Here is a 20470-nt window from a genome sequence, read left to right on the forward strand (position 1 = left end):
TTTTAAGCATTTTTATAAAGGTTCCAACTATTTGTGCGGGTGGGGGGGGGGTGTCTGGTACGCATTCCCTGCGAATACGGGGGGCCACTATAAGTGTAAAGAGTTCGGTAACCAGTTTACAAACAATTCAGCATATAGATGGCCATCCAGAACCTAACTCATTTGTAAGTAGGGCGGTGTCTGTGCATAAATGATCTTATAAATAAATATCAAACATCAAAAGTACATTAATCTACAAGGGTCTCTGGCAACAAAAACTCAAGAGTAATGAGTGACCGTCACAATAACAAACTTCAACATACCAACGTTTCTACTGCGGTGACTAATCGTGAAGCTTCGGCAATGAATCTGCAACAAGACCTTGGCACTTTTCCATAAGTTCATAGGAACATCACATATCTGACTCACCAAGCACATGCCCATCAGAGGGGAATGCAAAAAGAGAGTGAAGAGGTTTCCCCGGTGGTGCTGATCTGTTTTGGAAAGAGCGTCTGTCAGAAGCTGTACGATTAGGGCAAATAATATGCGAGATTAGTCAGGGAAGGCATGCACATTCAGCCTTTTGCAATGGAAACCACATAAATTCTGAAGTCTGGTAAGCATAGCAATATTAATTTGTTGACCATACTATTGCTAAATGAGAGAGAGAGAGAGAGAGAGAGAGAGAGAGAGAGGAGAGAGAGAGAGAGAAAATCACAATCTCTTCTTGAACAATCCTGTATCAAATAAAAATTACACAAAAGTAACAACCTTAACACTGCACAGTATGCGGCCAGATGAATCTAACCTATTTTTCCTTTCTTTTGAGCTGTGACTCTTTTGTCTCAGTTTTTGTATATGTATTGCAATTCTGAGGCACTCGGCTAACGTGCACAGACTGCTTTGGTCAGCTTTGAAGTGACCGTAATCAGTGATTGACACTCTTCCCTAGAATAACAAAGAGGCATGACAATGATAAGAGATTACAGAAACTGAACAAAGTAAACAAAGAACCATCTGGATATTTCTGGAGTATGGTATAAGTAAAGGTTTACAAATCAGTCAGCATAGAAGACTGGTAGAGAGAAAGGTGACAATTGTATCCATAGATAACAGGCTTCATCAATTCACAGTTGAATACAGTATAATACATACAGGGAACACTGACAATAGTCTTTTGACTTCTTATTTGATATCATTGACATAATGTTCACTTACCCTTGGTGCTAAAAGATCAGATATCTGTAGTAAAGTCAAGTCAAATATTGAGACTTCAATGATAAATCTGTTTTTGGAGGAGTGTGGAAATGGTTCACATGAAAACTGAATTGTTTAAGGTGAGGAAACTAAAAATGAAAAGGGACTGTTTAGGACAGAGAAATAACTTTGCGTTTAGTTGTTACTCTTTGGTGTCCATGGAGGTAAAACATTTAGACAAGAGAAATTGTGACAGCAAGTACAAATGGTTCAAAGAATAGAAAAGAATGAGGGTGAATGAAAAACTAAATACCCAGGAGAGTCTGAATCTAAGTGTCTGGCTCGGCTTGGAGAATAATTTTGTGGTTGTGGTGGGAGGTAGGCAGTGAAGAAAGATGTGGCAGATGGGCGGGGTGGTATGGAATGCCTGGCATGAATGACATGGAAGGAGACTTGAGAGAGAGGTATCTTCTGAAAGTGGCTTGTTGTTAGAAATACTACAGTACAGTGCGTACGTGATTTTCAAATCAGGATATTCATGAGCCTACTCTCCACCCTGTGGTAGGGGTGTAAGTATACTACCACCGTAGGTCCTGCATATCGTAAAAGGTGACTAAAAGGACAGCTGCTGCCTTGCAGTCTTACTTTTTCGGTAAAAGGCTAGGCCCAACGTCAATAACTGTGGAAACTGCTTCCTTGCAGTCTTACTTTTTAGTAAATGGCTAGGCCCACTGCCAATAACTGCGGAAACTGCTGCCTTGCAGGTGGACTTATTAGTTAAAGGCCCACCGCCAATAACTGTAGCTGATGACAGCAAGGGCATGCAGTCGTAAAAACCCCTTTGCCAAATAATAAACCATGCCCTTTTGTTGTAAGGAAAGGCAGATCAGGCAACCAAACCCTTAGTGTAGGGATAATGGTAGCAAAGCGTTTTGACCTATGGGGGTCATGAAAATAATGTAAAACAATTGTTAGGAGAAAGATAATATGAACAGAGGTAAAGCATAGAATGAAAGAGGTTGCAGCTAGGGGCTGAAGGGATGCTTAAGTAAGGCCTATGTGCTGATATGTATATATATATGTCATAGAGAAAATTTGCTGGAATATATATGAGCATTGTAAAATTAAAACACATTTAAAAACAGGTGTTACTATGCTATCAGTTGGAGATGGGTAATAATGTACAGAATAGACAGGACCAGGAGAGTGACAAAAAAATATAAAACTTAATAATTCACATACAAAAATGATGTAATGCACAGTGGCAATTCTGGAGAAATTAGATTGCCTCTGCATGTTATAAAATACGAAAAAGTAGTGTAGTATACTGTATAAAGGACACAAAAACGTTCATAGAGTACAAGTTACTCAATTTAGCTCCATGCCAGGGAAATCAACAACAGAAGCAGTCTTTAGAACAAGGCAAGTACCAGAAAAGTACTAGACAAAGAGAAGAAATTATAACATCATTTGTAGATCTTCAAAAGGCATTTGACAAGTGTATCAAGGTAGTATTTAATTAGAGGGGCACTGCAAAAGCAGAGGGCACCAGACCAATAAGTCAAGAAGTAACAACATGACTGTACAGTAATACAAGATCTAGAGCGACAGCAGGAAGGTCTATCCAATGATTTTGAGGTAAATATTCTAGTTCATCAAGCAGAAAGAGTGGCTCCTTGGAACTGCTATATGCAGGTGACCTAATGTCAATGGAGATTCGGAGAAAAAGTGAACAAGTGTGTTCAAAAGATGGAAGACTAGAGTGGAATGGTGAGGAGCAAAAATTCCAGTGGTGAGCATAGCAAAGCTTATAAACTAGTAGTCGAAAGGAAGCAAAGGAAAACGCACAGCAGGGTTGTTAGTGGCCATTTGGATGATGTGATGAAAGTGTGCCGGTGAATTCAAAACTGTGCACTGAACGTCATAAATGCCAAAACCAGAGCTGCCTCAGAATTACAAAATGAGTAAAAGGTTTTAGATGCCTGAAATATATAAGATGAGAAAAAGTGGAGGTGTAGGGCTTTGAAGACGAAAAACATCTGTTACTTTCAATACACACTGGATTAAGAAGCAGATAGTATTGTAATGGGAGGTATGAAAAGGAGCAAAAACCTCTCTGGAGTGAAGAGATTTCAAAACTACTTAAGTATAAAAAAAAAATCAGAAAAGTAGCAGATATGGATGTTACAGTATGAAGATCTGTAAGGATACCTGGAAAAAAATCAATGAACCAGAGCAGATGGTGGGGATTCAGGCAGAAAATGTACAACATAGAAGAGTATGTAGAGAGCTCATTTCACTCCTAGCCCTACACTAGTATAGGGATATTGTGATGCAAAAACTGTGTACTAATCAGGTTGAAGATGATGTAAATGAAATCCTTTCCAGCCCACAAAGATAAAACTGCACATTAGGGGTGATTTAATTCGCAAGTAAAAAAGTGACAAATTCTCTTTTCTCAAGAAATAGAAAGTGTTATCTATGTGTAGTAGGTACCATATGCACCTTTGCAATAACTAAAAAAGTTTACAAATATCTCAGCATCTCACCTTGAAAAGACGATGGTGTATCCTGGGCCGACATAAGTACCACCAGAGGCTGCCCAAGTAATGTGGCATATTGGCAAACACTGGAGAGTTGTCAGAATCCACCACAATGAAGAGGGGCTTCCGCGTAAAGGCGTACAAATCTCCCGGATAAAAACAGTGCATGTCTTTGAGTTGCATGGCACGCTTATTTGTGTGGTCTGAATCTCTTTTGCTATTAGTGACTACGCCTCCGTAATCGTAAGCAGCTGCAACCCAATACACAGAATTTTAGTCAGTTTTAGATGAGTAACAACGCGCAAATGTATAAACATCAACTTTCGTATTCGTAACTCTTCACTAGAATCAGTTCGATATTGAGATATGATTTAAATGTGTACTTTAAAAAAAAATATATATATATATCCTATATCTGGCCAAGTTAAATTTAATATTTATAGTTGTCATATTCCATTCTCAAGTAATTCTTAATAATACCCTTATGCTAGAGATACCAGTACAGTGAATAACATCAAGCAGAAAAACATCATATTACGACAGTGATGTGGGTTTTGTCATAAAACAGCTACAGTGCAGAGAAGGCAAATGAAAACATGAAACAACTCATTGAAGGAGCTTTAACAGGGACACACTACACACTCACACTACATACATTTTAACTTTATACAAGTGGACAATCGAAAAGGAGCACTGAAAAACTATCGTTCAACACACTTCCATGACGTAGTAGCAGCATTGTAAAACAAAAGCACAACACAAAGAGCAAAGGAAAAACATACGAGCCGTTTAAATTGATCAAACCCTTCACTTTCACAAAGTAAAACTGTGCTGCACTAAAGCCAGGGATGAGCCAAATGTCCAAGATAAAGTTACGGACGAAGTGGGTTCATTGTGAACATCACACTGAAAACTATACAAGGTCAGAAGTGTAAAAATACTAGAGCGTTTTAATTAGGATATAAATTCTACAGAATGATTTAAAAAAGAAAAAAAAAAGCAACCAAATCTTCTGTCCTCACTTATCAAAAAAAAGAAAAATGAGTCCTTGATGAGCAAACTAAAACACCAACAACATAACTGGCAAGTAAAGTAATACTAACGATCCTGAGGGTGCTTTGACGAAGTGAAAGAATGCCCCGTCGGCTGAGATATAAAGGAGCATTGCACCATTGGCAGGCAATTCCTTAAAACCAAGAAGCTAAAAAAACATTAACTGAGAAAAAGTTGGCTTGTAGAGGAGATATTTGTGAGGATTTTTCTCTCTTTAACGTTCTACCCCCGGTATCTCCATTCTCCTGGGAAAAATAACACTCACGTAACATCAAAAAAAAGAAAAGGAATCGCTACAGTCTATCTTTACAGTTTCTGTAAACAGCCACTAAACTAATGTGTGAGTGGTAAAAAACTAATTTCATTATGAAAAAATTGAGGTTCCTTAACTAAATTATAAAGTACATGAGTGACGTTACAAAATATTTCTTAAAATTGAAAAGCAAATACAAAATGTATATGCTGACAGTGAATTCACAATTTGTCATCAAATGGTATACTACAGCATTTTCACACAATTATAAAATATCAGTTTCTGAATCACCAGGTGCTATTCGAAAATACTATTAACCTATTCCCTACACGGCTTTCAGAAGATGATCTTTAACAGATAAAATATCATGTTGACACAACATAGTACATATAAACTTAGGAATACAAATTATACTATAATAATTTAAGATTTAAAACATGGTATAGGCACATAGATCCACATTATTTTTCTTTATAGTATATAGAAGCTCCAACTCATATCAATAAACATTCGAGTAAAGAGAGAATCTGTTATTGTCTCAGTGGAGAAATGGCTCTTGATAACCATTAAAACCTGGAAATGTTACAAAAGGATCATGAAGTTTAGGCTATAAATACCAGCACTTGGGCATTTTCAGCCATTCAGGTGCCCAAGATAGTGAAAAGAGGCACTTGGATTGGTTGGACAGCAAGACAGATTCAAAAGATGAGATATAGTGCTGTACAGTACAAAGATATAAAGATAAAACTTGGGAGAAATGCTCTCCCTCAGGTTGGACATCAAGCTGGAAGAAAGCAAGCAGTATGGGATTACTGTACAGGCAATCCCCAGTTATCGGTAGTCTTGGTTAATGGCGATCCGGTTTTATGGCATCTGCGATTTATGGCGCCATAACGGGCCAAGTTTCAGTTATCGGAGCCATAAGGTGCCACAATATACCTAACAGAGGTGCCATTAACTGGCTATCAGTGCCATTAACCCTTAATGGATGGATTGATCCTCAGGAATAGTAACAACGGGTTTGGGGTCGTGGATGAATCAATCCTGTAGATAAGCAATATTACGCGACATCGATTTGGAAAGAATCGGGCGGCAAAGAGGTGCCAATACATTTACAGCCCATCAATTCACTAATGGCAACTTTTACAAAGCCTAAAATCACGAATTAGGCATCTCAGGACCTCAGTTCTGCTTCTGACTTGAAGGGATAATGTTTGGCATCTCTCTCTCTCTCACATGATGTCTTTTTTGTAAAATTTGCTCATAAATATACCAAGGGTTGCTGTTGGTTTTTGTTCGTCTTTTACGATAGTATGTCAATTGTAAATGTAATTGCAAAAAGAAAATTGCAAAGAAATATTAGAAAAAACATGTAAAAGTTAAAAAAAACAAGTTACTGAATCTTTGTTCTCGGTAAATTTACGTAAATATTTTTCAACAAACATGGCTAAGAATTTGTTACTGTTTTTATTTCTTATCTGTTTTGATATTGTGAGAGCAGTCCTAATTATAATTTTACAAAATAAATCATTTTATTTATTAGGAAAAACATACATAAGTTGGTAAAATTTACAATTGTCTTGTAAAAGAGTCCCCACAAGGGGCTGTAAATAGTCATTTTCAACTTCAAATGGACAGTAGGGAAAATTTTTTTCATAATTTTTTTCTTTCACCATCAGTACATTTGCATATCTTCCTCTTTCCATTGATGCGTTTTGTCGTAAATTGGCCGACCTCAAAGTTCACCCGGCCTGAGGAGCTGCATATCGATATATTCACCCGTCCAGTAAGGGTTAACCGAAACTTGAAATGTGGCCGAGTGTCGGTTAATGGTGGGTTTTCGGTTTTCAGCACCCTGCTGAAAATGGAATCCTCGCCGATAACCGGGGACTGCCTAGATTAAGTCCTTCTCAGGGCCTGGTGTTATATGAGCTAAAGACTTGTTTAGCCTAGTTAGTAACTTACATATACAAACATTCAACCAAAGTCTGCAACCAGTCCAGGAGCACATGCACCAAAAGTTGTCATTATCTGTCAACGTTTTGCAACTGGATTTTAGACAGTAGTTGCATGGTATGTAATTTCAATCCATTCAGGCTTGCAGATTACCTGGATGTGTATTGGAAGTTCCTTTTCTAGTAGAGTACACTTGGCTACTCTTAAACTTTAACCATATAAAAATTTACCTACTGTATTTAGAATATTTACATACAGTGTACATACTGTATACTATTTAGCTTAAAACTGGCAAATATCAGCTAAGGATAATTCTTGTTTTCATTTCCAATCAAGGAAGCTTGGTTACATCCCCGAGGGGGAAAGGGAGAGGTGCAAATAAAACCAGCAAAAGTTCCATCTCCAGCAGATCAACTGATAGTCTGTGATTCTCCCACTTGAATACTACTCTGGAAGACACAAAATTTCCAAAAATTTGGTAAATCAACGTCAGAAATCTCAAAGCGCTGACTGCAACATTTAGTTTTAAATTTACTCAAAACTAAAATCAGCCAGAAGTGTGACTGTTCCTTACTGTACATCAATTACAGAATATGGCCCAGTTTGCTTGGTAAAAATCAAATTATGTTGCTCCCCTAAAAGGGATAGGTTTTAGAACCAACAGCAGAAATACAAAAGTACAATAAAAATATTTACAACTACCAAATACCATGTACCCCATAAACTTGAATGCTTATAACTGCACATTTCAACAGTTCACTGCCAAATTTAATATGAAAAAAGTGAAATACTGATAATTTTAGAGATAGGGCCCAGAGAAAAATCTGTGAATTGGTGAAAGTTCCCGCAGAAATGTGAAAAACTTTCCACAAAAATCCACGAAAAAGTGAAGAGCGAAAAAAGCAAGGTAGCACTATACTGATAATAAGCGAACGTACTGTAATCCCTTGCACCGAGCCCTTTAAAGTCATGAGAAACCTGTCTATCTAAGGGGTTACTGGATAATCTCTAGGCATGTAGGTTCTGGTCAGAAGCTGACATAGACCCTCCTGAAGTGCAACTCTCTTGGAAGACTGGAACGCAGTGGAAGCGAAAGAACATCTGGTAAGCTCTCCTGCTGTGACAAGTATGATGCTACCAACTTTTGTCTGAAACCTATGACACTATTTTGTTGAGTGCAAACCAGGGGGGTAGCAAAAAATATATCAATAGGTTTTTTATGTAACTAAAAAACAAGTCCTAGCTCTACAGGTTAGAACCTCATCGGTAAGATTCAGAATACATGAACCATTCCAAAGAAATCACCGAGTTCTTTAAGGGGGCCGGCCGGCTAATGCCCTTTTTAAGGACAGGACTTTGATATTCATACCACTTAATAAGGTGACTTGGGACATCTCCAAAACCGCATAGATTTTCGCCTCTGACCTTCGGTTTTGTGACACCAGGGCGATTTATCCCGAAAATAACCATTTTTCACATTCTATCTCCTCCCTTGATATTTAATATTAAGACCTGGGATATTACTACCATATATAGACCTGATGTAGACCTCCAATCGAATGGAGAGTTTTTTTTCTAAAAGTCATTTTTTTGCAAGATATGAATTTTTCAATATGGTAAAAAAATAAACCCTATAAATCAGGAGAAAAAAATTTATAAAAAAAATACGAAACAAAAATTGGAAAAAAGGGCTCTATTTGATTGTTCTATAATGTCTTTCTGAGTTATATACCAAATTCCAATGTTATAGCTTTAAAAGTATGTGAGAAGATAGATTTTGAAGGTCAATAAGTATAGTTTTGAGATACGGGCGTTCAAAGTTTTCCTTCGTATTTCTATAAAGACAATGTTAATAAATAATGATTATTATGAATGTATGTTTCTTTTTTGTGTATTAATAAACAAAAACTATTTTATTTATCATAATTTAATCATAAATGATGATCCCTTTGCTCATATATCGCAGCCTGGGCACTGCTTGAGGCAAGATGGGGCACTCCTTCCTACGCAATTCTCTCTCCCCCCTTCACTAACTCGGCTTATTACAGCGAATTTTCTTCTTCCGTATGTTAGTGAGATGTTTTCCCTTGTATTGTCCTTTTTGGCATGATGAAATCCTTGCCCGAAACAAAGATAAACAAACGTAAATGCAAGAGAATGTCAAGAGGTGAAACTCGAAGGCGTACTCTTTTTTTACAAAGACAATTTAATAAATCATGATTATTATGAATTTCATATTCCATTTTGGGTTTTGGGTTTTAAAAAACCAAAACTTTGTTATTTATCATAAATGAAGATCTCTTTGCTCAAAGATCGGAAGCCTTGGGCACAGTGTGACGTGTGCTGTCAAGCAAGATGGGGGCGTTACTAAGCAAACCCTCCCCTCTCTTTTCACTAACTACGCAATATATAATATTCTGTAATAATACTTGAGCGATTTTTCTTGTCTGTATGTTAGCGAGATGTTTTCCTTGTCTTTTCCTCATTGGCATGATGAAATTCTTGCCGAAACATACATAAACATACGTAAAAGCAGGCGTCTGTCAGAAGTGAAAATGGAACGTGTAGACTACTCGAGTCTGTGATCGCACTAAATCAGGACTGGACTTGGTAGCTGAGCCTGGTCTCATTCTCGACTCGGGAATGTCTACAGATGCCATTTCTCCCAATTTCTTTGACAATAATTATCAAAATTTACGATAATAGAGGAAATATTGCATTTTCTTGTACGGATCAATGTTTTAGGCTTATTGAGTTACGTTAACTAATTACCCTGTAACTACGAAAGTAAGAGGAATTCTGACGAAATATTTCGTATACGTATTCTCAATGCCATATGAAGCTCCATGAATTTTTCATGACTGCATTTTTTGCCCTATACCCCCATATAAAGGGGTTCCGGCGGCCCCCTTAAGTTAATATTCCTTCTACCTACAGGCATCTGTTCAAAAATGAATAGTGACAGCTTTACTAATCAGGGAGTTACCTGGCAACTCTGAATCCTGAATTAGGCTGCAGCTGTTGAGTCGTCCAAGAGGAGAGCTACTAACTTGTTGCTAACACTTCTAAATGTCAAAGACCTTCTGTGACTTCTCACCAAAGAGGCAGACCAGGAATAATGTTCTCTTATGGTTTGACAGATTTCATTTACAACAGTCAATGCCTGGTACCCCCTTGGTCCTAACTTCGGTGGAGAGGGACTTATCATGTGTACATATACATATGTTTCATCTCTTCAGACATTGTGCAGTAACACAATGTCCGGTCTCTTGCCTGTGCTGCTCATGAGCAACCTTGACACCTTTAAACTGGAGAAAAAACGAGGACATTAGCCCCTCCTTCCTTGACATCTTTAAACTGGAGAAAAAACGAGGACATTAGCCCCTCCTTCTAAGATAATGGGACAAATGAGAGAAATAAAGTACTGCACCACTAATCATAATCTTTGATAAACAAAGCTATGAAAATATTTCTTGCTGTAAACACAAGACTTGCTGACTTCATGCAAAATACAAATGGAAAAAGGAGAGTGAAAAGACAGGTATCCGAAGTACATCCATTAGTTGGATTCACTGATTTGTATAAGAATGAGATGTCATAATGAGGAGGCACTTCCCCTGGTGCCGAGATACTAACCCAAGAGAGACCCCTAACTGCTTCTTTCAAGAATGACTGCTGCTTCGTTAACCAACTATGACGAGTGATTGAACTCACTAATTGACCGACTGATTTCTGTAGACCAGTGTGGGCAGTAAAACATATGCAGAATAAGAAGTTTTGGCATTGTATGAACATACATAGTTGTGTTGACTGACATACTGTCAGTCCATAAAGTAAATTAAAAGAACTACCATAAAATTAAACTTGTAAATTAACATTCAGATATTTAATAAGTCCAAAGTTGCAATGATAGAAAACGAAGAACATGCTAATCATACATACAAAAGGAATTTTGTTTGGCGCAGGAGAGGCATCATATATCTGGGTGACATCTTCCTGCGGTTCTCTCTCTAACGTCTGTAGCATACGAAACATGTCGATCGTCAATTCACTGAATTTAACCTGTTAAATAACCAGGTTAGATTTACTAACAAATTTATTAAGTATATGTATACAGTATCAGTCTTCTAAAATTAACTACTGGACAAATAAGGTTGAATAATATGTCACCTAAAACTAAGCTGATAAATACTGATGTAGCCAGATGTAAATACTACCTGGAGTACTTTTTACTTACAAAATTTTACATTAAAGAACATTCAAGCACTGTAAGCTTAGTTTGTTTCACAATGAAACCATTACGTACTCTGCTTGTAAATAGCTGATTTTTTTTTTAACATCAAAATGAAATCCAAGATGCTTTCATTCCCCTTGAAGGAAAAGAAAAGTAGTCATCTAGTAGTACATATAGTACTGTGCCTGAATGGGTCAATCCTTCTTGCATTTGCCATACCATTATTTATTTCTGATTTCTTATCTTGAGACATCCTTTTATATCATTTGCTTTACCGTTTTTATTATTCACTTTTGGTCATGTTAAAATGTGAATGAATATTTTTCCTTGGTTCCAGTAATGGAGGGAAATTAAACAGTGCTGACCGGACAGTAATCATCACTCAACAATCGTTCTCTAATCGGATGTTTGCCTGAGTTTGGTAAGTACTGTAATACCTCTCTGGTTTGTTTAGAGAAAAGCCAAAGTTGTAATTCTTCAGATTTAGCATTGAGGGTTGTATGAGATCATTAATTTGGTGAGCTTTTCTTACTGATGGTTGTATGTTCATTGTTGGTGAGCATTACAGTCTAGTATACTGCTAGTTTGGTCTTTTAAACATAAATTGAATATACCTGCAAAGTTGAACTGGAACTCAGTAAGTTTTACAGTCCTTGCAGTTTTTTTTAATTGCTGTAATGCTTTGTTGCTTGATCATTGTTAATTGATCTGACAAACATCCAGTAATACAGACTCACAGGAGAAGAGCAGTTGGGTTCAAGCAAGGAGGAGGAGGCTGTGTGGATTAAGTGTTGATAATTAGACAAGTGGCAGTCCCTGGGTTACAGCGGTATTGGGTTATGGCATTCTGACTTTGTGGTTGGCTGCCATTATCCATTTACGGTGCCGTAAACCAGTTTTAGGGTGCCATAAGCACCATTCATTCCCATTATTATTATGATGTTCTGGTTTGCAGTATGTGATAAGTCTGAGGGTACAAGAAGACTGTATGTTACATGCATGGGCCCTAAAAACAAAAAACCTGAGAACATTTGGTGTGGGAGCAGTTTGATGAGTGATGGAATGCTATTGCACAAGTTGAACTTGATACAAGAATACCTGGCTGTGACATGGCGTATGTTATGTTATGTTTACTCTTTTCATAAGGATTATTTGTTCCATTGTCAACTAGCTACAAAAATGATTGCTTTCACCAACATTACATCCCCCACCCTTAAGGGGGTGGTGTCATTAGTGCACCACAAGTGGTTCACTGTAGGCATTACTTAAGGTTCTTTGCAGTGTCCCTTGGCCTCTAGCTGCAACCCCTTTCATTCCTTTTACTGTACCTCAGTTCTTATTCTCTTTCTTACACACCTTACTTTCCATCCCCTCCTAACAATTGCTTTGAGGGTTTCCTCCTGTTAACAGCTTTCAAACCTTTTTTACTGTCAGTTTCCGTTTCAGCACTGAATGACCTTATAGGTCCCAAGTGCTTTGGACTTTGGCCTAAACTCTATATTACTATTCTATTCAAACATTAAATCATATTAACATTTTAAACATTTTCATGGTAGTTTTTCTTCTACGCTGTACTCTTTCTGCCTGAACTCACATTAATTCTATGTTTACACATTTTAAACCTTCCTGAGGTCTTCGTCCTGCTCTTCAGACCAACTGTTCCAAGTCTTTTCTCATCAAATATACAAGTCAAGTAAAGTTAAGTATATAGTATTAGTTTAACCAGACCACTGAGCTGATTAACAGCTCTCTAGGGCTGGCCCGAAGGATTAGGGTTTTTCACGAGGCTAGGAACCAACTGGTTACCTAGCAACGGGGACTACAGCTTATTGGTGGGACCCAAACACATTATATAAAAAAAATTAATTTCTAATCACTACAAAAAAATTTTTCTGGCTCCACGCTGGCGAGCGGGATCGAACTCTGGATACCGACTTAATAGGCGAGCACGTAAACCACTCATCTGATGAGGAACTTCAAATCAAGTCAAGATTGTATAGGTCAGGGACAAAATCACCTTCAAACAGACGGCAGGTAGAATAATAAAATATAATCTCATTTCTTACCTGGTCATTACAATTGCCGACTATCAATATTTCTTGTAAAGTTAGATCATCATGGGTGTCTTCTCTAGGGGTGGTGTATTGTGTCCACTCAACCTGGAAAGCAGGTGTGAAGCATGTCACCAAATGATGCAGTATTTATAGAAGGAAAATCTGTCTTACAATTCCTTATAAAAAACAAATCAGAGGTTTTCACAGTAGTATTTGTCACCTGATCTGATGGCAAGTCAATAAAAAACTTGTACATACAGTCTCAAGAAAAAAAAAAAAAAATTATCAAAACACCGGAATACTCCTGGGAAGTTACAGGAACAGGAATAAGGCCTTACCGGTGTGAGAGAACAATGGTGTTTGAATCCATATCTAAAACGTTGATGAATTATCTGCATCGATGAATGACTTGATTTCTCCCAGTACGAGTGACCACTCGAGTTGATCATCAGGTTCATAGGTCAGTTGTATACTCATCTATTTGTTTACTCAACTCCTAAAATAAGTATAGTAAGAGTTAGTAGAAGAAATGTTTGAATCAAACATGATAAACACAGACACCACCCTGCTTACAAACGAATTACGTTCCGGAGAGCCAATTGTATGTTGAATTGTTTGTAAGTTGATTACAGGTACTGTACTCTTATGTTTATTTAATTACAGTATGATATCAAATCTATACAGTGCTTATGTTTTGTCATCCTAAAATAGTACTGCATATACAGACTAGGTGTGTTAAACAAAACTTAAACTTACGGGTGATGAAGGGGAGGGCTCTGAACACAATTTTAACTTTGCGATCCTGTTTGTTTGTCTCTGACTCTTTGCAAGTGAATGTTCGTAAGGAGGGTGGTGTCTGTACACATTTTGTCATCTTAACATCCATAAATACACAACCCCTTATTTTATTATTTTTGTATGTTGGCTTCCAAGAGTGGATTGCACTACCGACAACATTGCAAAGCAGTGTTCAAACAGTACTCAGTTTAGGTTTTATATGCACAACATTATAAATAATTTTGCACCTTACACTATGTATTGCAGATGTGTACCCACTGTATACCTGAGAATATTCTTCCAATTTAATTTGAAGTACTAATCGTATAACATAGCCTATTCAACACCTGCACAAACTTTAGACACTGTGATCCTTGAAAAAAAAAAATTCCTCTCGTTAGGTTGGCATTTCAGTACATAACCTTGTCCTAAATGGCCTACTCTGACTCTCTTGTGTCTGTTGTCTAGTTACCTGCTCACAGTCTTCCCCAAACTTTACGATATTTGAAGAAACTATCCTTTTTGCAAAAGTCATTTAGTATTTGTAAAATTCTCAGCCAGATTTTTCTTGAAGCTTTCATTGTGTCATTGCTGGATGAGGCTTTTCACTGCCAGACTAGAATTATTTTCAGAGGCTATTCTATAAGTTCTCTTCTGTATTATTTATTTCCAGTTCATATTTGGATTCTTTAACATATTTTTGCTGCTATTGTTTGTGGATTTTTGTTTTTTGTTTCAGCGCTTAACTGAGGCAGACACTCATTAGCTAGTCAGTCTGTATTCAGAGCTGAATTTTTCCTGGTTAAATTTATGCACAACCAATTAGGATCCCAGAATTAAGTAAATAAAATAAAAGTTAAGTTAAAGGTAAACTTATATTCAAGTAAGTGGCTCCTGTTCCTGGAGAATCCTTTTTTTAAGGACAGTGCAAGCACAATATCACATCCTCAGCCATTGCTCACCTCCCTCAGTTATTCTGAACCTGAACACTAGTCTGACTCCACTGCAACTCTGGGAATGGGAACGTAGGCTTCCAAATACCTTTGATGCAAACCCAGCCATGGGAGCATCTCCAGCAATGCGTAAGCATTCAGCCGCACGTTCTACTTCTGCCATGATCAACTGATCCAACCACATGCTTACCACTTATCCCTACGCGGAAAATTCACCTATTTGCAGTATTTTTCTATGAGAAATATCCACAAATCTGTTTTTTTTATCAACTTCATCATAAAATGCACTTTTTGTGATAAACTAGTATTAAAAAAACCAGGTAGTATAAACATTTTTAGTGGGTCTTCCTTGAGTTGTACCCAACAAAATACTAGGCAGTTTTAAGTGTTTTTATAGGTGTTTCAACTATTCACGGGTTCTAGCTATTTGGCGCGTGGGGGGGGTGGGGGGGGGGGGGGGGGGGGTCATGTATCTATCCCACAAATACCGGGGAACACTATATGCACTTTGTAGCACGACTACAGAAGCCAATATTTTGGACAAGTGATCAAACCCCAAGGGTTGCTGGCATATTTTTTGGATGCTCTAATTTCCCTCCCTCTGCCATCAAAATAAATATACATACAATAACAGTGTTAGTATTAAATAAAATGGAGCTATGTCACATTTATCATGCACAGTTGAATACTACTACATAAGCAATGGTGTATACGTACTCTAACAAGGTCCCGAACTAGTTTCATCCTCTTCAGTAACAAACACACAACAATAAATCTGGCATAATAACGTAGTTTCTTAACCATTAAAATCAGACCTGAAAAGGAGAAATTAATGTTATCGTAAATACTGTAACACTTAAACAAATTGGTTAATGAGTTTAAAATTAAAATTCTCGCACTTAATTTTAGCTTAAATTTCATATGCAATGATGGGGATTACCTTCAAACATTTCATAATAACAAAGGAGACACAATTCAATGCACTTGCAAGGTCAGATTAATATTCAATATTAAAGTTATGCATGACATGTACTATGTACTTGGGTTTCATCTGTTAAAAGCATCATCAAACAAAAGGTTACTTTTCATTAGGTGACTTGTCCCTGAATTTAGAAGGGGCTGCAAGAGGGCCAAAGTTCACAGCCAATGTTTTTGTAACAAGGAGTCTGAAAGACTGAAATTCCATCAAGAGAAAGGTAACTGAGTACGTAGTAGTACGTACAGGTAAACTTGTTCTTACATTTGTACAGAGCGATCGTCTTTACTGGTTCTGCTGTAGTACGCTCGGCCTCTGATGGCGGCATAGAACGAAAATGCCTCGTTGAGATAGTTTGTTTCACTCGTTCTCAAGCTGTAAAGAGCAGAAATATAAGATTCTCTTATCCTCATTTAAAATGATTTGACCTGCAACGATCATTCAGTAATATGGAACCAATTTTTCACAAAGAAAAAGCATATAACGTACAGGCAGTCCCCGGTTATCGGCGGTCTCAGGTAATGGCAAATGTCCAGCTCCGTAAAATCGGCAATTTATGGTGCCATACCATAAGCATCATAAATCACCAAGTTATGGTTAATGGCGTTTCGCTATCAGCACCCCTTCGATAACCGGGGACTGCTTGTATACATAACTGCTCCTTATCAATAGGATAATGAGACAATACTAATGACAACTGAATTATGAACACTGTAGCAACAATACATATACTATCAACAGTACTTACTAATAATGGTAGTACAGCTGGCCAATCTTAGAGGCAATTTCTCTCCGATCTGCCACCGTTTCAACCATATTTTGAGTCTAGAATTTGCCTGTGTTGCTGCTGAAACTTCCAAAGTTTTGTATATATATCAAATGTGCGGCCAAAATAGGCTTGCCACTGCTTGTGACCATACTGAGGAAGGTCCCTGGAAAAAAAGGATCTGAAAGGTAGAGTAGACATACCTAAAATAAGAAAGCCTGACAGAAGGAGAATGGGAGATTCTAATAAGCCTAATTGCTAAGCATCGTCTACTACTGCTACAACATGCCAAAGATGACCTGGTGCATTTATATAATGCAATCTAATCAATAAATGTATGTATAGTATTACACTTTGTTACATATATACTAGATTGCTAAGTATGAAAAATGAATATTCTTTTATTCTATGTATATAAGCCTACAAAAGCAAGTAAACATAGAAATCTTATAGTTTTATGGCTGATAACTGCAAATCATGTTTTGTACCAAAAATTCACCATTTAACAGTTAAAGTCATGAGAAACTTTATTGGAAATGAAACTTTTTAACAAAAAATGTTAAAAATAATGTCTCTTAATTTTACTACAACTGCAAAATCATGTTTTATACCAAATATGTAAAACTTTGCAATAAAATTCAAGACTAATCTTTTCTGGAAAGACTAATAAAAAAAATTTCAAAAATAATATTTCTTAGATAAAAATCATAGCCACGTCAATCGTCAGCAGTCTTTGCCGGGGAAACCAATGACAGAATTCATACCAGTTCATTTATTAGTAATAAATAAAATCAAACTATGGTAGGAGAGTCATTCTCCCACTGTTGTGGGCTCACTTTTCATGTAGCTGCAAAGTTTAATACGTATTAATATATTTGCCAGATTTAACTATGTACGTACTGAAGAGGGAGATGAGAAAAAACATGAATCCACAAAGAATGCTGACACTATTGACAAAAAAATTTCTCAAAAACAAAATGGCATTGTTTGTTAAATGAAAATTCTTTTTTTTTTCTTAAATAGCAGCCTATCAATTACACAACCCAGGTGTTGGGCTAAAAATGTTGCATATTACAAACAAGATTCACACTAGAAAGTATAGTGCATTTTATGCACTATACTTTAACATACAATAATGCACGTGCATTTTATGCACTATACTTTAACATACAATAATGCACTTTATAAAATCTGAAAGATGATAAAAAATGTGACAATCTTTTGTATGAAATTTTTTTTTGGCTAGTTTATCCCATTAAAAGAAAGAAGCCCTACAATGCATAGGTTGTGTACATCCATAAGATGTACAAGCACTGCCAAGGGTCACTTCTTTAGAGGAGGCCCAATGGTTTTCTTTGATACAAGACCTTAACCAAGCACAGTAGTACATTGTCTACTGTATTATGGTGCCGTCTTCTGCCGCTGCACCAGCCAGTGTCAGCAGAAGGTCACGTGCAGGCACTGAGGAGGTATAATACCTCCTCTTTTATTGTGGTTCTCTCCAAAGCTATTGTGACACATAATCAACTAAGTCTTGTACCAAGTTCACTGCTCGAGCCAAAAGAAGTAATAGTAATGGCTTTTAAAGATGGTGCCCATTTGTCCCTATTTGTCCAACTCAAAAATAAAACGCAGGTCATGCAGTTTGTAAGTCAGGCACACTTACACTAAACCCTGCGACAAAGAAGTCATGAATGTCATACAGTATCGTTACTATTCTTTAATACTGTAAGAAACTAGTTGTATATTTAATACCGTATATTCTTCAATACAGCATTGGTATATACGTACTACTGCATTTAGAAATGTACATAGGTGGAGAATACAGTGGGCATTCTACAGGATGTCCATAAAGTCCAAGTACCATTACAAGTATTTATTGCTCAGAAACCATATAACATAGAGTAATGCAGTTTTTTTGTAGAATGTTCTACATTTCCTGAAGTTTGCATTCAGAGCACTTCATGCAATACATTCCATCAGTACATGTCATTCAGTGCATTGTAGGCATTACCTAAGGTTCCTTGCAGCTTGAATTTACTTTCTACCCAATAGACATGCTACTATAGTCGGATTTGTAAAACATACTAAATCAAGTCAAGACGATGGTTGCTTATCAATCAATTTAAATTCTTGGTCTATATATTCCGGAAAGCAAATCTTGGAGAGCTTGCACAATAAACTGCAAGTGAAAGCTTTTTCCGCTGAGCTATCACAGTCTCTTTTTGAAAGGAAAAGTAGAATGATGGCAAAGGGGGGTTCCTATAAATAGTACATTACCTTTCTAACACTAGAGTGGAAAAAAGGATTCAGTAAATGGTCCCCCTGTATTCATGGGGGATGCATACCAGACCCTCCTGCGAATAGTTAGAATCCGCGAATAGTTGGAACTCCTATAAAAACGCTGAAAACAGCCTATTTTGTTAGTTAACACTCAAGAAAACCCACTAAAAATCATTATAATTGTTTTTCTGGGCTCGGCCGTGTCACTCCGTGAAATAGGTTCCTTTAGCACTACATATTTCTAAGGTAAAATATTGTTATAATACCAGAGAACCGCTAAAGTCAAAATCCCTTTTTTTGCTAGTTTTATCACAAAAAGTGCATTTTATGATGAAATTGATTAAAATAACCAGGAATTTCTGGATATTTCTCACAGAAAAATACCGCGAATAGGGAAATTTTCGGCGAATAATGGGAGGAAACGTTCCCGAGAGAAATCCGCGAAGGTGCAAGTCTGCGAATCCGGAGAACGCGAATAGGGGGTGTCCACTGTAAATGGTTAATATATAAGTAGACAGAAGCTCCAGGCAATATTTTAAATATGTACCTATACTTAGTGAAATAAGAAACGGCAATTTAAAAATATGGGTATCCTAGACTTTGTGCAGGGAACATTTCAAATTATAAATTTCTACACTCTACAGATAATACCGTCTCAGTAGTAGTACGGTGGACCCCTCATATTCGCGGTCTGGCATTTGCAGATTTCTCTATGGATCACGTCTACCCCATATTTGTGAGAAATTCGCCTATTCGCTGTATTTTTCTATGAGAAATATCCATAAATTCCTGTCTTTTTTGTTTTGTTTCATCATAAAATGCACTTTTTGTGATGAAACTTTGTAAAAAAAACAAGTAAAAACATTTTTAGTGAATTTTTCTTGAGTTTCAACTAATAAAGTAGGCAGTTTTAGGCCTTTTTTTTATTGCGGTTTAAACTATTTGCAGGGGGATCTGGTATGCATCCCCCAAAAATACGGGGGAACACTGTACAGTATATTATAAGAACTTCATACTCTCTTGAATATTAGTTACAGGGGAAATAAAGAATAAATACTTAATTTTTCAAATGATATCCCAGTTCTCGGATATCGTTTAAACCATTCTGGGTACATTACAAAGTCAAATAAGAGGTTATAGTTCATAACAGGTACACATGTGAAAATAACTTGGGGTGTAAAAGTTTTAGTCCTAGTTCTTGCATTACTTTATGCGTTACGTATATGGAAATATACAAGTGATTAGGTAGGAAAAAATAAAAAGCATTTACACCATAAAGCCTGTAGGAATATAGTATCTCATCAACTACTCTGTGTCAGTTTCACCCGATAAGAATGCACTCCACTTTATTTATTATTGATCTTAAAATGTTAAAAAACAGTTTACTACTGACTCATTAGCACTTTGTCAGAATGAAAGGCAGAATATCGAGGGATTGTCCAACAG

At 36.9% G+C, this 20470-nt stretch overlaps 1 protein-coding gene and 1 pseudogene across 3 annotated transcripts in view; both read right to left on the reverse strand.

Moving 5' to 3' along the window:
- LOC135199354 (protein SCAI-like) overlaps positions 1 to 20470 on the reverse strand; it is a 114897-nt gene that overhangs the window by 40873 nt on the left and 53554 nt on the right. The window lies entirely within an intron of this gene.
- LOC135198930 (protein SCAI-like) lies at positions 154 to 17098 on the reverse strand (annotated as a pseudogene).

Source organism: Macrobrachium nipponense, chromosome 25 (assembly GCF_015104395.2).
Source record: "Macrobrachium nipponense isolate FS-2020 chromosome 25, ASM1510439v2, whole genome shotgun sequence".
NCBI classification, from domain to species: domain Eukaryota; kingdom Metazoa; phylum Arthropoda; class Malacostraca; order Decapoda; family Palaemonidae; genus Macrobrachium; species Macrobrachium nipponense.